At 42.1% G+C, this 20,477-nt stretch overlaps 1 long non-coding RNA gene and 1 pseudogene across 2 annotated transcripts in view; one reads left to right on the top strand and one right to left on the bottom strand.

Annotated features, from left to right (window-relative positions):
• Positions 1-1,957, top strand: part of LOC141098628 (serine/threonine-protein kinase SBK1-like) — a 53,632-nt pseudogene extending 51,675 nt beyond the window's left edge.
• LOC141098622 (uncharacterized) overlaps positions 1-20,477 on the bottom strand; it is a 126,601-nt gene that overhangs the window by 90,059 nt on the left and 16,065 nt on the right. The gene's annotated exons all lie outside the window — the stretch shown is intronic.

The raw sequence follows: 20,477 nt of genomic DNA, 5'->3' as shown, positions 1-20,477 counted from the left end.
TCACTAGCGACCACTTAGCGATGTACCAGCGATCCTGACAGCGTCATATCGCTGGTCTGGATCGCTGGCACATCGCCAAGTGTGACAGTACCTTAAGGCCCATTTTCTCCAAAGATTTTGCTTTGATATCAAATCTTTGTTATTTCATTAAGGAAACAACGTGGCCCTTAAATTAATGAAGACGACGAGGACAAAGCATGAAAATTTCCTCAATGAGCTCTGTGTGTCCATCCACCTATCAGGTCATGAAGGGATCATCTATACCCACCCCATCTACGTGGACTCGGATAACTTCTACGTCCTGACCCAGGATTTGGCCCCTGCAGGAACTCTTCACTCGCTCATAGAACCCGGTGTAAGTATTTCAGAATCACTAAATGTTTTTGTATATTTAATTATGTAAGATTGTGGCCGTATTTTTTTGAAAATGCTCTAAAGTGCAGTCAGGAACAATGTTATAGTTTAGTTTTTAACACTTATCTATACTCCAAGAAAGGTGTTCTCCAACATGTGGCTCAATAGTTCTAGCTAAAAACCTTACTTGCCCCTTCTTGACAGTAGTTTTAGTGGTTTTGTATAGACTAGAAAGTCAAATTGAGAATTCCTATTCTAGATTAAAAAGTACTAGTAGGGTTTTTCTTTGTTTCACCAATAGTTATCAATGCATTTTTTTTGCTTAGTAAGATACTTACCAGTTGGCGGCATCTGCTATTCCCAATGCCGTTCTGATCCTTTAGTGCATCATGTGACCAAGGTTGTGACTTCCTGGTTCGCTCCAGTGTTTGCTGGAAGAATGGGAAGTCACTTCTCAATGTAAGTCTAGGAGACTGAAAATGAGGCTCTCAGACTTGCGACAAGAGAGTTGGTGATCGTTATCAGTGACTTCCACCAATGAGAGCTAAAGGGAATGGAAGAGGAGAGGGGCCAGAGCAGTACCAGAAACAGAATATGGGAAAACATTTGTTCCCTGTGTGTAGTACAATACTTATGTTACCAATATCTATGTGATGTTGATCTAAAAGGAAAAAAGAAAGGGACCAGAGCAGTGTCAGCAACAGTACAATACGGCCAACCATAAGTATTACACTACTCACAGAAAACACTCCAGTAAGACAATGGTTATCAAAATCTTTTGCTGAACTAACATGAAAACGTGGAGATATAGTACCATTCTGATTTTCCTAGGATCATACACATTTTCAAGTAAAATGATCATGTATCTAATGGTTTCCTCTACTTTTCCAAGTTGGAATTCCAGAAGTGAAGGTGAAGCGTTGTGCGCTACAGTTGGCCAGAGCGCTAGAATACATGCACAATCAAGGACTAGTACACAGAGATGTAAAACCAGACAATGTATTACTAATGGACCAAGATTGCTTCCATGTTGAGCGCTTTTTGGCCTGACACAAGCAATCGGTTCTCTGGTGCCATCAATGTCATTCATCATTCCTTTCATGTCCCCGGAGCTCTGTCAATTGCAACGCCATGAAGCGCTAGTTTTAAGGCCCAGCATTGACACATGGGCCTTTGGTGTACTTCTGTTTATAGCATTTACTGGATATTTTCCATGGGAAAGAGCGGTAGAAGACGATCCTCTGTTCCAAGAATCTACTGGCAGCATTTTGAAAGCCACAATGCACCTCCAGGACACTGGACCAAGCTTTCCATCAATGCACATGAATTTTTTCATTGCCTGCTCTCTGAAGACCCCACCACCAGGAGTTCAGTGAACATAGTCATGAACCATCTTTACTTTCCATGGGGTGAACACCACGTGCCTGAGCACTCCCATGAGACTGTTGTAGACAATGTTGACATGGAACATTTGGAGACAGAATTCATCATCATTGAAGGAGAAGATGAGTATCTTGTGGTGGAGAACCGAGGGGACAGAGAGCATCATCATCATAGGCGATGCCTCAGAGGAAGTCATCTCAGTCCTGTGATGCACTACTGATTATGTCTGACAACACCAACCTTGATCTGGGATCAGAAGTTTAAATCCTTTAAATCTTGCGAGGTAAAGATATGGTGAGTTCAAAATCTAGCATGTACACTGATTAATTTGTGTTGGCTTCTGAATTATAAGATTATGGCTGGCCTTCAGTGCAAATGTCACCATGCTGTTTTACCAAGGGTGTAAATTTGCATTTTGCCCTTTATTCAAGTCCATGGATGAGAGATGTGGGTAGGTTTTGGCATCTGCCAGCAATGCTCAGAAACTGAATTGCAAGGAGAAGTCCTTAGATGAACATGAACCAAGTAATGTGAATGGCTTTTACTTTTTGATTTATTTGGAACTATATGAAAACTCATGTAGATAATTTCTCAGCCTGAACCACAACTTCTTGACCCATATAGCAGCATTTAACCTCTTGTATCAGAACCCAACTAACCTGGGTTGTGTTTTTGGTGAATTTGATAACTCATTAGTGGTCTTCTGTTTTTATTGGTTTTACTAATGGCTTTAATGTCCTCTTGCTATATGACCACACAATGATCAGTCTTCTTCCTAGTAACAATTTACTGGGCAGACATGTTTTATTAGCCTTGCAATAAAGTTTCATTTTATGTATATTTGATTTCCCATTCTCCTATAACCATCTGGAAGTATCCTACATTTTTCTCTCAAGTAATATTGAGTTTCTCTTGTCTTGGCACCAGAATCACCAATTCCTAGGCGGATTTCCAAACCCAGGAGATGGAAGACATTATCTTAGTCATTAAATAGATGAGCAGAGGGATGTCTGATCAAGTTCTACTTGCACAAGTGGTATGTGAGCACGGTCAGAGAAAGCTCCAATGATGGAGACCTCTGCATAAATTTATATTAATTTTAATATAAAAAAGCCATAGATTGCCAAGTGGTTCAGTTTTTGTAATTTAAAGGTAACCCATCAAAGCTTTTACAGATAAACCAGTAACGTGCTGCCATCTCACTTGGTAACACCAACTATTCCCATTTAACATCCTACCAGAAGTAAGAAAAGTTCTAGACTTCCCATATCCTCATTCATCTGGGTGGTGTTGGAGTGCTGACAGTAGTAATGAGAGAATATCCTTGAATAAGCATGCTTGTGTGTTCAGCGTGCTCGAAAAAAAAACGTTAGAGTTCCTTCGGCCGCCTGTCTCAGCTGTACATAGGTATTGGCTGTTCGGCTGCCCAACAGCAGCGAGACATGGAGGCATGGGGACTTCAACATGTTTTTTCGAGTACGCTGAAGACACTCCGCACACGTGAATGCGCGGATAACACCTTATGTTCGTTTATACTGCGGTGTGATGGCTGTTGGCATGTACATTCTGCCATAGTCTATGTTCCGCTCGGCACAGCTCGCACCGATGTCACAAACTGAGCAGCATGTCTATCACGGCATAATGACTCCAGCTCCTCAGTGCTGCCTTGGTGACTGGCGCAATAGTTACAGCCTCACTTCATGGTCAGACAGGTCAGTATCAGAATCACGTCAATTTCATCACAGCAGTATTTTTTCTCTATCAGTTGGATCATACAATGAATGCAGAAAAACATCAAATTTTATGTTTTCCCTTCATTTTTATAATTTGAAGTTTGGATTGGCAACATTACTTTTCTTAAAATATTCAACAGTAAAATGAAACAAAAATATATCTCTAAAGTGTCTAATAAAGAACAAGCCCTTATTTGTCGACAAGCAAAACTAATTTTTCTTTTATTTTCAAGGTATAGAATGGGGTTTGTGCTTTCTATAGAGCCATATAGTCTCTAAGTCACAACTAGGGCATTCGATTTCCCCTTTAGACGATTATATCAACAAATAGAAGACACATTTTAAGAATTTCGAATTCATTTTTTGGCCAAAATTTTTTTTTTTTACCTTCAACACCCAACCATCTATTTTATAAGAATTTAATATGGTACATTATTTTTGCCCACCACAGAATTCCCCCTTAGCAGACCATCATTTAGGATAAGGATTATCTTCTGCCTAGCATTTGTGTGTATTAGCATTTTTCTTATAAATCCGTAAAAAAGTCACCCTAAAAAAAAATGGACGACAAATGTGGAAAATGTTCTCCACGATCCATGAGAGTTCATCCAGTGTGTGTCTAGATACTCCTTAACTTCACACCCCTCACCCTTATGGAGTGTGATGACCATTACTTTCTGACCCAGGATGCGGCTCTTGCAGGATCACTTCATTTTCGCTGGTGTAAGTATCTCACAATCATTAAGTGTTTTGAACAGCAGCTATTGAATTTGCCATTTTTGGTTTTTAGATAAGGTCTGAAGAAGTCTGGTCAGTAATGGGGTTATTAATTGTATTCTCCTAGTTTAGTGGTCTCCAATCTGTCTCTCCAGTGGTTATCAACCTCCTTGCATGCCTATATGGTATGCTGGGTTCAATGGCTTGGGGAGGAAAATAGAGCTGTTTGGGGGGGGGGGGGGGGGGAATCAATATTCTGGATCAGTTCCATAATTGGTAAATTTAGAGCAAATATCCATCTTAATTTGAAAATATGTCTAAGGTTTTCTTCTACTTTTTCAGGTGGGAATTCCAGAAGTGCCGGTGAAGTGTTGTGTGTTACGGTTAAGTTCTAGATTGTGTGCGATAATTCACTGGTGCAGAGATCCTGACAGCTGATACATGCTGCCCAATCCAGGGACATCCCATATCAGGCAGTGGTTGTATGATCCCAGACATGTATTCATGACTCTGAAACGCTGCGAGCTGCGCTGAATAGTCTCAAGCGGCTTCTTTCAGCCCACTGCCAGTGACTGCCTATGCCTGCAAATAGGGAGAGACCAGTCAAACCTGCAGGGGATGGAAAGAAGCCACTGGGAACCCACCTGTTTGATTAGTCTAAAAGCCTCCAGGGACAGAACTGCACTGTAGAGTAAGACCAGTCTGAGAGGTGGCTCCCCGGCATCCTGTTACTGCTACCTGCCCTGGATAGATAGTGCAGCTTGGTTCCCAGCGGCTTTTAAAGTAGTTTTGAAATTTCGCAGTATTTCAGAGTCCAAGATACCTGACCGATACCATACATCCACAGGCAGCACGTGTCAGACACTGGATGTATCAGCCTTTAGGTTCATTTTAAATATATCAATTTCCAGCTCTTGTAACTCAGTGCAGATTGACAGATGACACTGGTTTGTTTTCTAAATCCCCGCGGATGTGAGACGTGGGGGGCAGGTTTGGGAATCTTCGGACTGCACAGGAAGACTTCCCCCTGCCCAGTCCAGCTTGGTACATGTCAGTAATAACCATGTAACCAGTAAAATGGAAAGGACAGAGGAAGTCATCATCCGTCAACGTCAGTTCTTATAGTGGATGTTCGTTCTGCCCAAATAAAATATTTAAGGAATATCTGATAGACGTCTGCGCTCTACCATAAAATGACCATAATAAATGCACATTATGTGATGTCTATTTTTCTATTTTTATAGAAATTTTAAGAATTTATACGATTTAATTTTTTAAAATATTCAAATACACACAACATGACATCCACAATGAGATTTATGAGCTGTTATTTGTCCATTCATCTCAGATTTGTCATCGATTAGACAATGGCAGCATTTGATAAGGAGGTAAAATCCAGCTGTGAATTCTCCTCTCGTGACGCAACGTTTCGGTCTTCAAATATTTTTTGTCCCTTTCTCAGACATGTTGGAGAAGATGCGTTACATCACACGGGTGACTAGACCACTGCTATAGATAATGTGCAACATGAGGCTAAAAACTGGTACAAAACCATTGATCAATTGGATAAAAGCTGAAACACTTGAAGTATTGAGGTACTGGGTCTATTAATGTGCGGGACTGCGTTGAACACCCTTGGAGTGATGCTGGATAGATTTGTGGCAGCCCAACCACAGGGTGGCACGCACTTTTTTTTTTACTAATTTTTTTTTTAATTGTTTTATACCAAAATTTTTTTGACAAAATTGTTGAAAAAAAAAAAATAATGCTGTTTAAGAAATTGGACCGCTTTGCCAGCCATTATCTGGTCCACATAAAAACAAAAAAAAAAAAAAAAAAAAAAAAAAGAGGCCATGTGCACACACTGCGGATTTGTATCTGCAGAACCGCAGGTAAAATGACCTGCAGTTTATCATCTCTACAATGGAGGAGATGGTAAACCGCAGCAGAATCAGCAGAATAGTGACATGTCATTTCCTTCTGCGGATTCAAAACCGCAGCTTTTCCGCAGTTAAATATCCGCAGCATGTGCACAGCGGATTGTAAGTCACATAGATTTACATGCTACTGTACACTGCAGAACTGCTGCAGATCCGCAGCAAAAACCGCAGCGTGTGCACATAGCCTAAAACTATACGACCGCTCCTGTGTCACCTTTGTTACATGTTAACATATTAGATATTAATGTAATAAAAGAACAAACATTTTATTAGAGCAGATTTTGCGTCACTTAAGCCCAAATGGCATGCTTTCCATGACAAAACACCAGCCCATTAACCCCGCCTTTGTCGCCCAGCTAATAACTTCTCGCAGCCCCCGAAGAAATTGAAACAGGCATCAAGTGTAATGGAAAAGTTATAATTTTATTGCAGTATTTAAAAGTAACATCAAGTAACACAAAAAGGGCATAAGTAATTAAACTAAAAAAAATAAAAAAACTATGTGTATAATAACAGTCTGAATCATTAAGTTGCTGCCTTGCTGGATTGAAGAATTGGGAGAATGATAATGGGGGGGCCCAAAGTTCATGTTTTGTGTAGGCTCAATCCCCCTTCTTGGTGTGCTTGTAATATGGTCTTGCATCGGCGGCCATGAGTTTTGGGAAAGTGAATTGACATCCAATACAGCAAAGGTGTCAGTCAGTTTGCCGACAGCTGCTTTATTTAATGTCTCAAAAATTATCCTCTCGGCATGCAACCTTTGAGTTTGATCAAGTGTGCGAAGTCTGTCATCAACCATGTGTGCAAACCTGCCAATGGGTGGTTTGTCCTGCTGGATCAAAATTTTCTTTGCCAAATCCACAAACTCGGGTAATGGCGGGGTGGTGGGCTTTTTGTGACTAGATGTGAGACACCAAGGTACAGTGGATGGTCCAGCTGCTCACTTGCCTCCTCAGTAGTGATTGGCGTCCTGTCCTCAGTACTGAGGCGTTCTAGGGATGTCCTGACTGCCACTTTTTTTGGTGACAGATCTTCAGTATGATCCTGCAAGAACAGAAAAAGCATGTTAAAACGCAGAAAATAAAAATAATGTTCTATAAATAGATCACATAAAATAATGTGAGGGCGGGACTAGCGGTACAGGATATGAAATGCCATTCACCATTGGTTAAAAAATGGTGGGACAAAACAATTAAAGGTGTATTCTTATCTGTAATGGAAGGGATATGTTTTTGAACCTGAAAAATGAATCTTGGACTCATTTCAATTCAACTATGCCATGTACATAGTAATGTTAAATGCAGTTTTGAGCGACGCAAAAAATACACTTACATCGGCAACAGGGGAGTCAGGCTGTATCACTGTTGCTTCCTCTTCCTCATGTAGCGTCATAGAACTATGCATCGGTCGGGGTATTTCTTGGTTGCGGGTGATCTCCATTAAGTGGTAGTACCACAACTTTGGTACATACATGTCTCCCGTACCGGCCCCTGACTTAGTTGACTTTTCAACCTTGTTCAGTTATTTTTTGAACAGTCCGTAGTGCCTGAATTTTTTTTCTTTACGACTGCCTCAACCGTGTCACTGGGATTATGTTGTTGGAATTGTAGCGCAAGTTTTTCCATACACCTTTTTCTTCTTGTACTTGTTGCTATAGTCCGCTGACTTTACCTTCCACAGGCATGGCGCGATACAACTCAATCAACTGGTGAATGAATTCTTGGCTATTTGATGACATCTGAAAAAAAGGAAATGGTGAGAACGTTACATTGCAGGCCAGAGCTACAAAATTATAACGCTACAAAATAGCAACAATGGGGGCGGGCGCGGTATGAAAACTAAAATGGCTGCCCAGGCCAGTGCGTATGGACACTATGTACATACAAAATGTATAATTGCAGATCCAGGATCGCAGAGCTGGTAAAGTTAATGCTTAAAAAACAAAAAGCGACAAAGGGGCTGGGCGCGGCAAAAAAAAAAAAAAAAGGATGCCAAGGACACTACGTATACAAACATAATTTTACACACCAAACAAAACCTACCTTAGATGGTGGCAAAAATACAGAAGGTATGATGGAGCAAAAAATGAAGGTCTTGTGAAATGGCGCTGTTGCGTCTTCAGATGGAGCCAAGAATGCAGGTCCTGGGAAATATTGCTGTTGCGTCAACAGGGTCGCTGAAGGCAGAGTAGCAAAATCCACGAAAACTGCACTTGTGACTCAAACGGCAACGATGCTGGTAATGAAAAACCACAGCGCTCGAGAGCTATAAACTGAAGCGCTAATACGTTTTTTATGATGCCGTTGACCAATGAGAGCGCAGCAGTGACCAATCGGTGCTGGGGGGGGGGGGGGGGTGTCAAAAAGGAAACGCTGAAGCACACCCACCGAGGTCTGAATCAGCTACAAAACAAGTAGTGTGACAAGGACCCAACGACCAACGAGGTCATTATACAGATCACTGATCGTTCTTGCATCATTGAGGAGATCGGACTGTTTGGAAGCTAACTAGCGACCATGTAGCGACGCACCAACGATCTTTGCCAGGTCGGATCGTTATCGGGATCGCTGGTGCGTCGCTGTGTGTGAAGGGGCCTTTAGAATTGCTTTTGTTTATTCACTTGGTGTTACTGGGTCTTCAAAAGATCAAAAGGGAGGTCATGAATATCATGGACATCCAAGCTACTGCAATTGCTTGCACATGGAATAAGTGGCATAGCCAATCAGAAGAACTATACTACATTTCTAAATGGAGCCATTTGGTAAAACTACTACAACTGCTGCATAATGGGATAGGATCCTGGATATGGGAATACCTCTTTAAGACTCATCTACCATGAATGGTGCTGTAACAGTGTAGCCAGCCCCATGAGCAAGGCAAGTATTGCACACCCTAAACCAATTTTAATACCCTCCTAAATGCACTCTTTAAAAAGGTATTAACTCCACATCTGTGCCACCATGAAAAAAAAAAAAAAAATGTAATGTACCCATAATGTGAGCAGCACAATGTCGGAACATCATTGATCCACCTGCACAGGACGCTGACATCTTGTAAGCAGCTCAAGTTTAGGAACGAAAGTAGTGAAACCCCTTTTTAAACAGAAAAGTAGAATCTACCCCAGGAATGTACGCCTTGTGCTTCTCCACAGAGAACATCTCCGTAGTATCAGGACTGAATGCAAATGAGCCTTCATGCTCATTACCCCAAGAGTGCTGGATGTTGTGGCCACTTACAGCATTTAGGATGTGTTGACGTCAGGTTCTTTTCTGTTGATTTATCAAGTCAACACTGTGCGTATGCCATTATGGAAAGTAATGGTGGACTGACAGTACAGGCCTCTGGCACTTTCCAGGTGTCTATGACTGGTGGAGACCACAGCTCTTAAGACAATCCATTCTAGTGAGGAGGTCTGCTCAGTATGCAGAAAACAAGCCCCAACAATGGAAAAATGGGTCACAAACTAGGGACAAATAAAAAACACTGTAGAAAAATAAACAACCCTCAACACTATCCAAGTCTGTTATCGCCATAATTGCACTAATCTGGACAATCATGTTACTCGGCCATTTTTATTGCTGCATGATGGCATCACAATCACTAAATTAGGTTTTATTTCCACCACCTCACTTTGATTCTTTCCCCCCCATTCTCACATTACATGGTCTGGAAAATGGGGCCATTCAAGTCTACGGCTCATCTCAAATCAAAGCCTGTGTACAACCAAGTCAATGGAAAATGTATTCTCATTCCGCTTGGAAGAAAGGGAAGACGACATGAAGTTGTAAAAATAGAAAATTGAATTAGAAAGGGTGTACTAGCCATTTCTCTCATGCCACGCCAACCGCTACCAATACTCCACCCACGTTATACATCAAGATGAAATATAAAAGCAGCTACTGCCCTGAGAGCAGTTAAATTAACCCATAATATCAGACAGGGGAGCCTGTTGATTCATCATGTGGTTCAGAAGATTCTTCACATCTCCAGCATTGGGCCCCCTCCACACATCCGTGATTAACCCCTTCAAACCGAAGCCTGTTTTCACCTTCCTGACCACTTTTACTCTATAAGGTCATAACTCTGGAACGCTTCAATGAATCCTAGTGATTAGTGTTGAGCATTCCGATACAGCGAATTTCGGCCGATACCCGATATTTGGAGTATCGGAGTTCCGATACCAAGTACCGATATTTTTACAATATCGAATACCGGAATTGAAAGTTCCCATAATGCAATGAGCCAGTTGTGTTAGACATGTTAACTAATGGCATGGCTGCTGAAATGATGTCATCATGATGCGCGGTTTGTGCGGGCATCATCTGATGGGACTACAATGACAGTGATTGACACATTAGCCAGTGATGGGACAGTAGTAGTCCCATCATCCAGCTAATGTGTTGGGGGGGAAAAAAAAAAAAAAAAAAAAAAAAAAAAAAAAAAAAAACACACACACACTACTACATACATCCATATACACAGACATATAGACATACAGTACATATAACAAAGTACATACTCACCATCACTTGTCACTTTGATCCCCGAAGCCAGTGTCATCTCAAATTATTACAACCACCAATATACTTCCTGATCCGCAGAAATCCGTGAGTGTCCCATGACGATCTCCTGCAGTGCATCACTGAGAGGTTACTATAGTTCACTGGTCTCACTTTATGGCAAAAGCTGCGTGGGAACTTTCTTACACAGCAATGCCAAAAGAGAGAATAGGGACCATTTTTTGTTTACAGTGGCGGAGGAATACTGTGCGGAAGGATACCCATCTCCCATCATTGTATTCCTGGTGCCCCTAGAGAGCGGTGGCATCAGCTGATGCTGCTGTTCTCCACGGTAGATAGTCGTGGGACACTCGTGGATTTCTGCGGATCAGGGAGTATATTGCTTGTTTGTTATTATATTTTTTACAGATGACACTGGCTTCAGGGATCAAAGTGACAAGTGATGGTATGTACTCTGTTATATGTACTGTATGCAGCATGCATGCAGTACAAAGTATGTATGTTGTATGAATGTAGTATGTATGTTGTGTGTTTTTTTACATTCAACACATTAGCCGGATGATGGGGCTACTACTGTTCCATTATTGGCTAATGTGTCAATCACTGTCATTGTAGCAGGCATAGCCCGATGGGACTTGTAGTCCCATCGGACAATGCCTGCACACACAACCCACGGCAGGCCCGCACAGACACGCACAGTGTCCACCCACACTCTTCCCCCTCCCGAACTGGATGTGCAAGTTAAGGGTTTATTTTCATTCCGATATTTGTGCCCCATTGACTTGCATGGGTTTCCGGTATTGCAATCGGCGATACCAAAAAGGTATCGGGTATCTGTCCGATCCGATATTTCACAATATCGGATGTTATTGTTCAACACTACTAGTGATGATTTGCTCGTGACCTATTGTACTATGAGAGTGGCAAACTTTCATGATAATTACCAATAATTTCCATCTGTTGTCTATTCCATTTGCACAACAGCATGTGAAATTGATAATCAGTGTTGCTTCCTAAGTGGACAGCTTGATTTCACAGAAGTTTGATTTACTTGGAGTTATATTCTTCTGTTTAAGTGTTCCCTTTATTTTTTTGAGCAGTGTAGTTAAACATTTCCCAGATGTCTACTTTACATCAGCACAATTTTGGAAACAGATTTGTTTTTAGTTGTTAGGAAGTTATAAAGGTTAAAAGTTGACTAGCGATTTCTCATTTTTACAACAATTTTCAAAACCTGAGGGGCCTATATGACAGAAAGTACCCCAAAATGACACCATTATGAAAGCTGCACCCCTCAGCACTCAAAACCACATTCAAGAAAATGTATTAACTCTTCAGGTGGTTCACAGGAAATTTTTCAATGTGGAAGGAAAATACAAACGTTTACTTTTCTTTCACAAAAAATGCTTTAGACATTTTTTTTTTTACCTTTGCAAGGGTAGCAGGAGAAAAAAAAAAAAAAAATGGACCATACACTGTTGTGTAACTTCTCCTAAGTATGCCAATATCCCATATGTGAGATATTTACAGTTTGGGTGCACAGCAGGGCTTGGAAGGGAAGCAGCGCCATTTCATTTTTTGATTTTAAAAATTTGCTGGCACAATTAACAGATACCATGTCCTGTTAGGAGAGCCCCCGATGTGCCTAAACAGTGGAAACCCCCCACAAACACCATTTTGGAAACTAGACTTGTCAGTGAACTTATCTAGATTTGTATTGAGCACCTTGAACGCACAGGTGCTTCACAGAGGTTTATAAATTTATGCCGTGAAAACAAATGAAGAAAAAAAAAGTTTTCCCACAGAATTTAGCTACAAATTTTGCATTTTCGTAAGGGCAAAAGGAGAAAATAAGTTGTTTGTGCAATTTTTGCTGGGTTCACCGATACCCCATATGTAGTAGCAACAGTAGCACTTGTTTGAGGGTGCCATGTTACATTGGCAGAGCCCCTGAGGTGCCAGAACAGCAGAACCCACCATAATTGACCCCATTTTACCCATTAAACCTCTCAGTGAATTCATCTAGAGGTGCAGTGATTATATTGACACCACAGGTGTGTCAAAAACTTAGACCATTGGGCAGTGAAGATAAAATATTTTACATTTTCACCACAAAGATTGTATGTTAGCCCCAAGTTTTTTTATTTTCACTATGGGAAATGGGTAAAAATGGCCCCAGAATTTGCCCCACAATTTCTGCTGAATGCAGGAATATCCCGTATGTGGCTGTACAGTACTACTCTGCCATATGGAGTGACTCAGGAGGGATGGAGCGCTACTTGCCTCCTGGAGTGCAGATTTTCTTAGACTAGTTTGCGGACTCTATATAAAGAGCCTCCAAGTACTAGAAAAGTAGAATCCCCCCCCTCAAGTAACCACATTTTGGAAATTATAACCCTTTGGGAATTTATCTACAGATGTAGTGATGATTCTTCGGGTTCTGTCTGGATCACATTTCAGAGATTTACACAAACCCCGCTGTAAGCGCTCAGCGCAGGATAAATGTGCGCCAAGCCTTACTGCGATCTGTGGCAGGCAGAATAAAACCATCATGTGAAGAATTGGTTGCATTTATTTTACGCCATTCCTCGAGCGGTACAAGTGATTAGGCGACTTTATTCTTTGGGTCGGTGTGATTACAGCGATACCAGATTTATATTGTGTTTTTATGATTGGCTGCTGTCACACTAAAAGACGCTTTTTATTGCAAAAGCTAGTTTTTCCATCACCACTTTGAGAGCTTAAACTATTTTTATATTTCGGCCGACATCCATGTGACGGCTTGCTTTTGTGGGATGAGCTGACGTTTATTGGTACCATTTTTGGGCACATGACATTTTTTGATCGCCTTCTATTCTGACTATTGGGAGACACAATGAACAAAATCCATCAATTCAGGAAATTTTTTTTTACATACCATTCCACATGTGGTCAAATTGGTAAGAGCGCTTTATTCTCCGAATCAGTACAACTTCAGCGATACTTCCTTTATATCCTATGTTTCGGCGCTTTTACACAAACTTTTATAGTAAAAATTTTTGCATCACTATTCCGAGAGCTCTAACTTTCACTTTTCTGCTGATGAAGGTGCATGGCACATGCAGGACAAGGTAACATTTTCAGCAGTGCCATTTTTATTTATATCTGTCTGATCGCATTTTCTTGCTTTCCCTTCGGCTGTTTGATAAAGCATTGTTTTTTGCCTCCTTTATTTTTTTTTTTTTACGGTGTTCACTGAAGGGTTTAACTAGTGGGACAGTTTTAGAGAGCAAGTCATTATGGAGACGGCAGTAACAAATGTGTACTTTGATTTTATTTTTTAATTACATTAATGTATTTATTGCTAAAATTTCTTTATTTAGGGATTTTCATAATTTTTTTTTATACACAATATTTTTTTAAAGGTTTTGTTTTTTGCATTGTCCCAGTATGGGACATTACTATGATGCTTCAGATCACTGAACTGATCTACTCTGCAGAGTATGAGATCAGTATCTGACAGGTAAGTTGGCATGCCAGTGCTTGCCTCAGACACTCAAGCCACCTTCCCATTGCACCATGAAAAATTCAATCTCAAAAAGCAGATGGCAGAATTTCATTTATTTTATGTCCTCCCACTGATTTTGACACACTCGGTACATTGTAAAGGTACTGCATATAAAAAAAAAAAAAAAAAAAAAAACACACAACCTTCCGACAAGAGTCTTGGAAAAGGTAGTATGTTTCGCTCCCCCAGGGCCGGAGCCTTGCGCTCAGAGAACATCTCATCAGGTCATGAATACAAAGGAGATCACAGCTCATTCCCCCAGGAGGGCTGGCTTGTTGTGGCCCCTTACATAAAGCTTGGGATGAGGTTTATCTTGTCTGACATCACTTATACAATTAGCACTAACTAATCCCCCTTACTTTCCATAATGATTTGCACACAATGTCAGCACCAGGGCTGTGACTGAGGGTCTATGGCTGGTGGAGACCACTGCTCCTTGGTCAATAGCTGCTCACCATCAATGGGTTATGTAGCAGAACATGTTGGATTGTTCCTAAATGATGTCCTAAAGACTTGATGGGTGAGAATCCTACTTATCAGGGGAATTGCAGACCTGAAAAGGTTTAACAAGAAAACTTATCGAACGAAACCATATCAAAGATGTCCATAAATGAAGTTGTGCAATAACGAGAAAGTGATTTCTGTATAAACAGCTCATCTCCATTGTGTTCTAAGCATATACAAAGTATAGAACTAACTGGAAACGAAAAATATTCAGACCCCTTTAAATTTTTCACTGTTTCATTGTAGCCATTTGGTAAATTCAATAAAGTCCATTTTTTTTCTCATTAGTGTACACTCCGCACCCCATCTTGACAGAAATGTAGAAGTTTTTGAAAATTAAAAAAGAAAGACTGAAATATCACATGGTCATTGGTGATGAGCGAATGTGCTCGCCACTACTCATTACCCGCCCGAGTATCTCCTTACACGCCCAAGTATCATGGTACTCAGTGAGCACCAAGCATTTCCAGGATTACTCAGCGGGAACTCTGGTCTCCACACAGCTTTTTTGGTGGTCCTTCGAGACCCAATCACGCTGCAGGGATTGTCTGCCAGGCTATGAAACACCACAGCCATCTTTGTTGTGGTCATGCAGTGATTGGCTGGCCACACAGCATCAGGGGTATAAGACCAGATGCCACCCTGCTCAGCTCATTCACCTCCAGATTGAGAGAGTGTAGGGAGAGCAGCTGCCTTGATAGGGTCGGAATTGGGGATTTCTAAGATAGTGTGGGGTCTACCATCCTAAATACCCAAATCCAGCTAAACCTACAGTCCTTCTAAGGACCAATTCCGGAGTATATAGGTTCCAGTGTTAGGCAGACAGGGTAGTGTACTTCGCTGTATACACATCAGTGCAAGGCCTGCAGGCACAGTATGTGTGTATATAGATCATTGCATACATCACAAGGGTCCTTTCCCTTCCTGTGTTCTGGTGCGGCTGCTGCTACCTGTGGGATATTAGCCGTATATAGTAAGCCCCAGGTGTAATTGGAATACAGGCCACACATTTTTTGGTGTGGCATCTCCGTGCAGCTCATATCTCTGCGTGCTCAAAGTTTGGCCACTTTATGGCGGCTTTCTTTTGTCCTGGGTGAAACTGTACAGCACTATTTAGCCAAATAATTAAAAAAAATTAATACAGTCTGTAATCTCAGGCTGAAGCCTGGTGTATCCGTGTTGGAAAAATCATCACTTTGCAGGCATACTGATCAGTGTGATCACATAATTAAAGTCTATTTGTATTGAGCTTTTTAAATATTTCAGTAGTCCATTTCAAATGGGCAAGGGATGGGGAAGTGGACATGATGCTTATGGCTTTCTACTGGCTTAGCTGTGATGTGGTTAATTTATATTTCTCAATTCCCCATATTATTGCGCTATTTAGTTTAAGGTTTTTTTTATAATAAATATAGTAGGTACAAAATTCACATCCAGGAATTTAAGGTCCCGTTACATTTAACGATGCACCAGCGATCCCGACAACGATACGACCCGGTCAGGATCGCTGGTGCATCGCTAAATGGTCGCTAGTGAGCTGCCACACAGGCAGATCTCACCAGTGACGTAGCAGCGGACGTTACTTAACTGTCAGACAGCAGCTTTGGTGATGACTTCCTCCCACGTCCATGGAGTCGCTAGTCGGTGCCAGCAGGATCCCAATGATGAGAAATGGACCAGGACGATCTCGTGCGATATCCAGCGGGGAGCCGGGTCAGAGGCAAGTGTCACATGTAGCGAGATCGCTATGTGTGAAGGGGGCTTTCTAAGTTCTGTTGCTTTTTTGTTCTCAGTTATTTTTCATTTGCAGGGGTTTTTTTTCTCTACAGACCAAAGGTGTCAGCATGGGAGGGAAATTCTCACCTTCCCTCGCCAATTTGGTTGCTGCAGTTTGGGAGGAATTTTTTCCATTTTCAGAAAATAAACGTTTTTCATGCCGATATTTGTTTTCATGGGCGTTCTATTGATATAATATGGACAGGCAGTGATGCAGAGGCCAACGCATTTATGAAATACATTAATGACAATAAATTTAATCTGAAGTTCACACATCAAGTTAGTCAGACATGTTAATTATTTGGACGTTACCATTACAGGTGATCATGTGAAGGAAAAAAATTCTCATGCCATATAAAAAACCAACGGATAGCATCTCTATTTTGCATGCCAAGTCATGCCATCCCCACACATCTTACGGAATATTCCTGTAGGAGAATCAATTTGGATAAAAAGACATGGTTCTTCTGATGAAATTTATTTTTCTGAAAAAACTAAATCTATTAGTAGATTACAACAAAGGGGATATACAAAATCAACATTTAAATAGAGTGACACCGATTGTGGACAATATCAATAGAAGTGATCGATCTGTGACTGCAGACAATGATTCTTTTATTACTTTTTCCACTGAATATAGTCCTCAATATAGGAATGTGGACATTTAACCTGCAAAGCCTGTGAACATGCAGACTACAATACAAAATAAAAAAAATGTCTTCAGTTCCTAGCAAAAGTTTTGATTGGCAGTTATATTAATTGCAATAGTACTGGTGTAATTTATTTGGGCAAGTGTTCAGTGCAACTTACAATGTGGGTTGCACCACTTAGTCCATTAAAAAAAGCATATTAGAAGACAGATACTAATAGTCAGACTGATAAATATTTGAGGTTTACAAACATTTTAAGTATATACATAATGGAGATACTTGGGGTCTTAAATTCAAGGTATAGAGAGGGTGTTCAGACCCATGAGAGGAGGAGATCAGAAAAGAAAAATCCTCAATAGGGAATCTTATTGGATATATAAACTAAATACTAGGGTCCCATTGGGTATGAATTCTAGACAAGATCTGATATTGCAATATTATGCTTTTTCAATGTCGTTTTTAATTATTTTTCCTGGTTGTTATACATATATTTTTTGTCCCTGTCTATTTTCCTTCTTTACCAGGAAGGGTTAATTTCTTGGTGTGATTTGAAATTGACCTTCCACCTGATGCACTCAATGGTAGAGTATATAACTTAGATGACTTTGTCTATGTGTATACCATGATTAAGGCTTATTGCTGAAACGCATTGGTCATATTTCTGCCTCTTGTGTAACCAACATTTTTATTTGCTTCTTAAAAACGTGAACAAACTGTTTAATACATCAGTGGATTGTTTCATCGCAGGAGCGCATATTTTTTTCTGCCGATTTCTGACACCCTGGACTGGGGTGGCTCCGTGCAGAGGACTTCCACTATTACAGACCAGCATGCTGTGGTGAGCTGACTTTCCTTTTCCCCTACCCTATCTTTTGATGTGATGCAGATGGTGCATGCGGAGAACAAGGCTGTGGCCAAGCTGAAAGATGGCCATAGCAAAGACCCACATCTCTGCACTCGACCTTCCTGTGCCAGTTTCTAGGGGACTGCACCACACCACTATTGAAGTCACAGCAGTGTGAATCTGTTTGGATAGCAGATAATGCTTCCAGTCACGTAGCCACCACATCTTCCACATGGTCAAGTATGAGTAGCTGCGAGTGTAGACCGGATATTACTCGCCATGATCCGCCTTCCTCCCACCATGCAGAGTGCCCTGAGACAACTGATCCCCCACCCAGACACTCCAAAGAGCTGTTCAGTTTTGAATTTGGAGATTCGTGCCTCTTGCCAGCTTCACTTTAAGCAGGGCAAGATGATATTCCATGTAGCGATGCACAAGTCTTTGAGCAGCCATGGACGCAAGAGGTGGATGATTAGGCGACTCAGTTGCTGGAAAGTCAGGAGGAGGAGCAGGGTGTGGATGTGGAAGATGAGGTGGTGGATGACAGTGACTGACCCAACCTGGCAGAAGGACATGCAGAGTGAGGACAGCAGCACACATGGGGAAGGAGGCATATCACCCCAACAGGCAGGAAGCAGCAGCGTGGAGGCCGCAGACAATGCGTGCATCTGTTCCCCGTAACACCAACAGGACGGAAGTTGCCATTCCAACTTTTAAATCTTCCCGAGTCTGGTTATTTTTTAAAGACTCGACCCCAAACAGGTCATTTGCAGCACTTGCCATGCCCGCATCAGTAGGGGTAGCAAAACTACCCGCCTGACCACCACCATCATGATTAGGCACATGGCAGCAAAGCAACTGACTGTGGGCCAAACCCCAGGCTCCAGGAACACTGTCTGCAGGTGACACTGCTTCTTCCACTGTTTTGCGTCCAAGCCAATCCCCAGTTCACCATGCCTGTGAAGATGCCTCGGGCCATGCAACTGTTGTCCACAGTGAACCAGCACCATCATCAAGCCCGTCCACATCCTTGTCTCAGCCCAGCTGTCAGTGGTCTCTACCCCTGTCATTAGAACACAAGCAGAAATATGCAGCCAATGCCCTACAGGCCACGTTACTTAATTCTCACATTTCTCGTCTTGTACTCAAAATGTTGCCTTTTAGACTCGTTGAGATGGAAGCTTTCCGCAACCTGATGGCGGCGGCCATCCCAAGGTACATGGTCCCCCAGTCACCACCATTTCCCCCGTTGTGCTATACAGGCATTACACCAGCATGTGTCCCACAACATTACCTGTGCCCTCAACAATGCTGTTACTGAGAAAGTCCACCTAACCAGACATGTGGACAACTGCATGTGGGCAGAGTACAACTCACTGACAGCACACTGGGTTAACATAGTGGAAGCCGGGACCCAGTCGGACCTTGGGATGGAATACACACTCCCCATGCTGAGTATTGCGGGCCCTACGTCAATCAAGGTTGCCCCCACAGTCTACAGCTCCAGCACCTCCTCTTCAGCCTCCATCTCTGAAATGAACACATCAGTCAGAAGCACTGCCTCAGCCAAGCAGCAACAGGCTATGCTGAAGCTCATCGGCATAGGTGACAAACCGCTAAATGCAGAAGAGTTGTGGACAGTGCTGAAAGCAGTCAGATATTTGGATGACACTGCTGAACCTACAGCCAGGCATGGTCATGTGTGACAGTGGCTGGAACCTGGTGGTGGCTCTGAGGCAAGGTGAGCTCACACAAATACCTTGCCTGGCCATGTGCTTAACCTCGTGGTTCACAGTTTTATCAAAAGCTACCCAGAGATGCCGGATCGGTTGATGAAAGTATGCAGTCTGTCCATTTTAGAAAGTCAGCTACAGTTTTAGCCGCCCTTGCCGTGCTTCAGCAGCGTTTGCAGCATCCAGCTTACTGACTGGTGTGTGATATCCCCACACGTTGGAACTCTACACTGCATATGTCGGGAAGGATTTGTGACCAGAAGAGGGTAGTTGTTGACTACCAGCATCAAAGCTGTCAGTGTTCAGTTCAGACTCCACACATAAGACCCTCAGGAGTGGACAGATGTCAAACATATGTATCATCCTCCAGAACTTTGAGGACTGCACCAAGATGGTGAGCGATGATGGCGCCATAATTGGAGTCACTATCCAGCTTCTCTGCATTCTGAAACACTCTGCTCAAAATTAAAAAGGATGCTTTTCAGGCAGAGCACGAGGACATAGAGAAAGGAACCATACAGGGTGATTACACTCAGCCCAGGCTCATGTCGTCACAACGTGGATTGGTAGACAATGAGGTGGAGGAGGAACAACAAGAGCTAACTTCATGCGCTATAGACGGTACTACAAGCACAGCTGTCAGACCATCTGTTCAGCAGGGATGGCCTGTGGACACCATGGTCAGTTGTCCTTTTGGTGAGGACACGGAAGTCTTGCCTGTTAGCAGTCTGAAACACATGGCTGACTTTATGTTGCGCTGCGGTACCCGTAACCCT

Source organism: Dendrobates tinctorius, unplaced genomic scaffold (genome assembly GCF_039654945.1).
Source record: "Dendrobates tinctorius isolate UK_male_01 unplaced genomic scaffold, ASM3965494v1 ptg000093l, whole genome shotgun sequence".
In the NCBI taxonomy this organism is placed as follows: domain Eukaryota; kingdom Metazoa; phylum Chordata; class Amphibia; order Anura; family Dendrobatidae; genus Dendrobates; species Dendrobates tinctorius.
The sequence above is the reverse complement of the archived record's forward strand: the minus strand, read 5'-3'. Positions and strand labels throughout refer to the sequence as shown.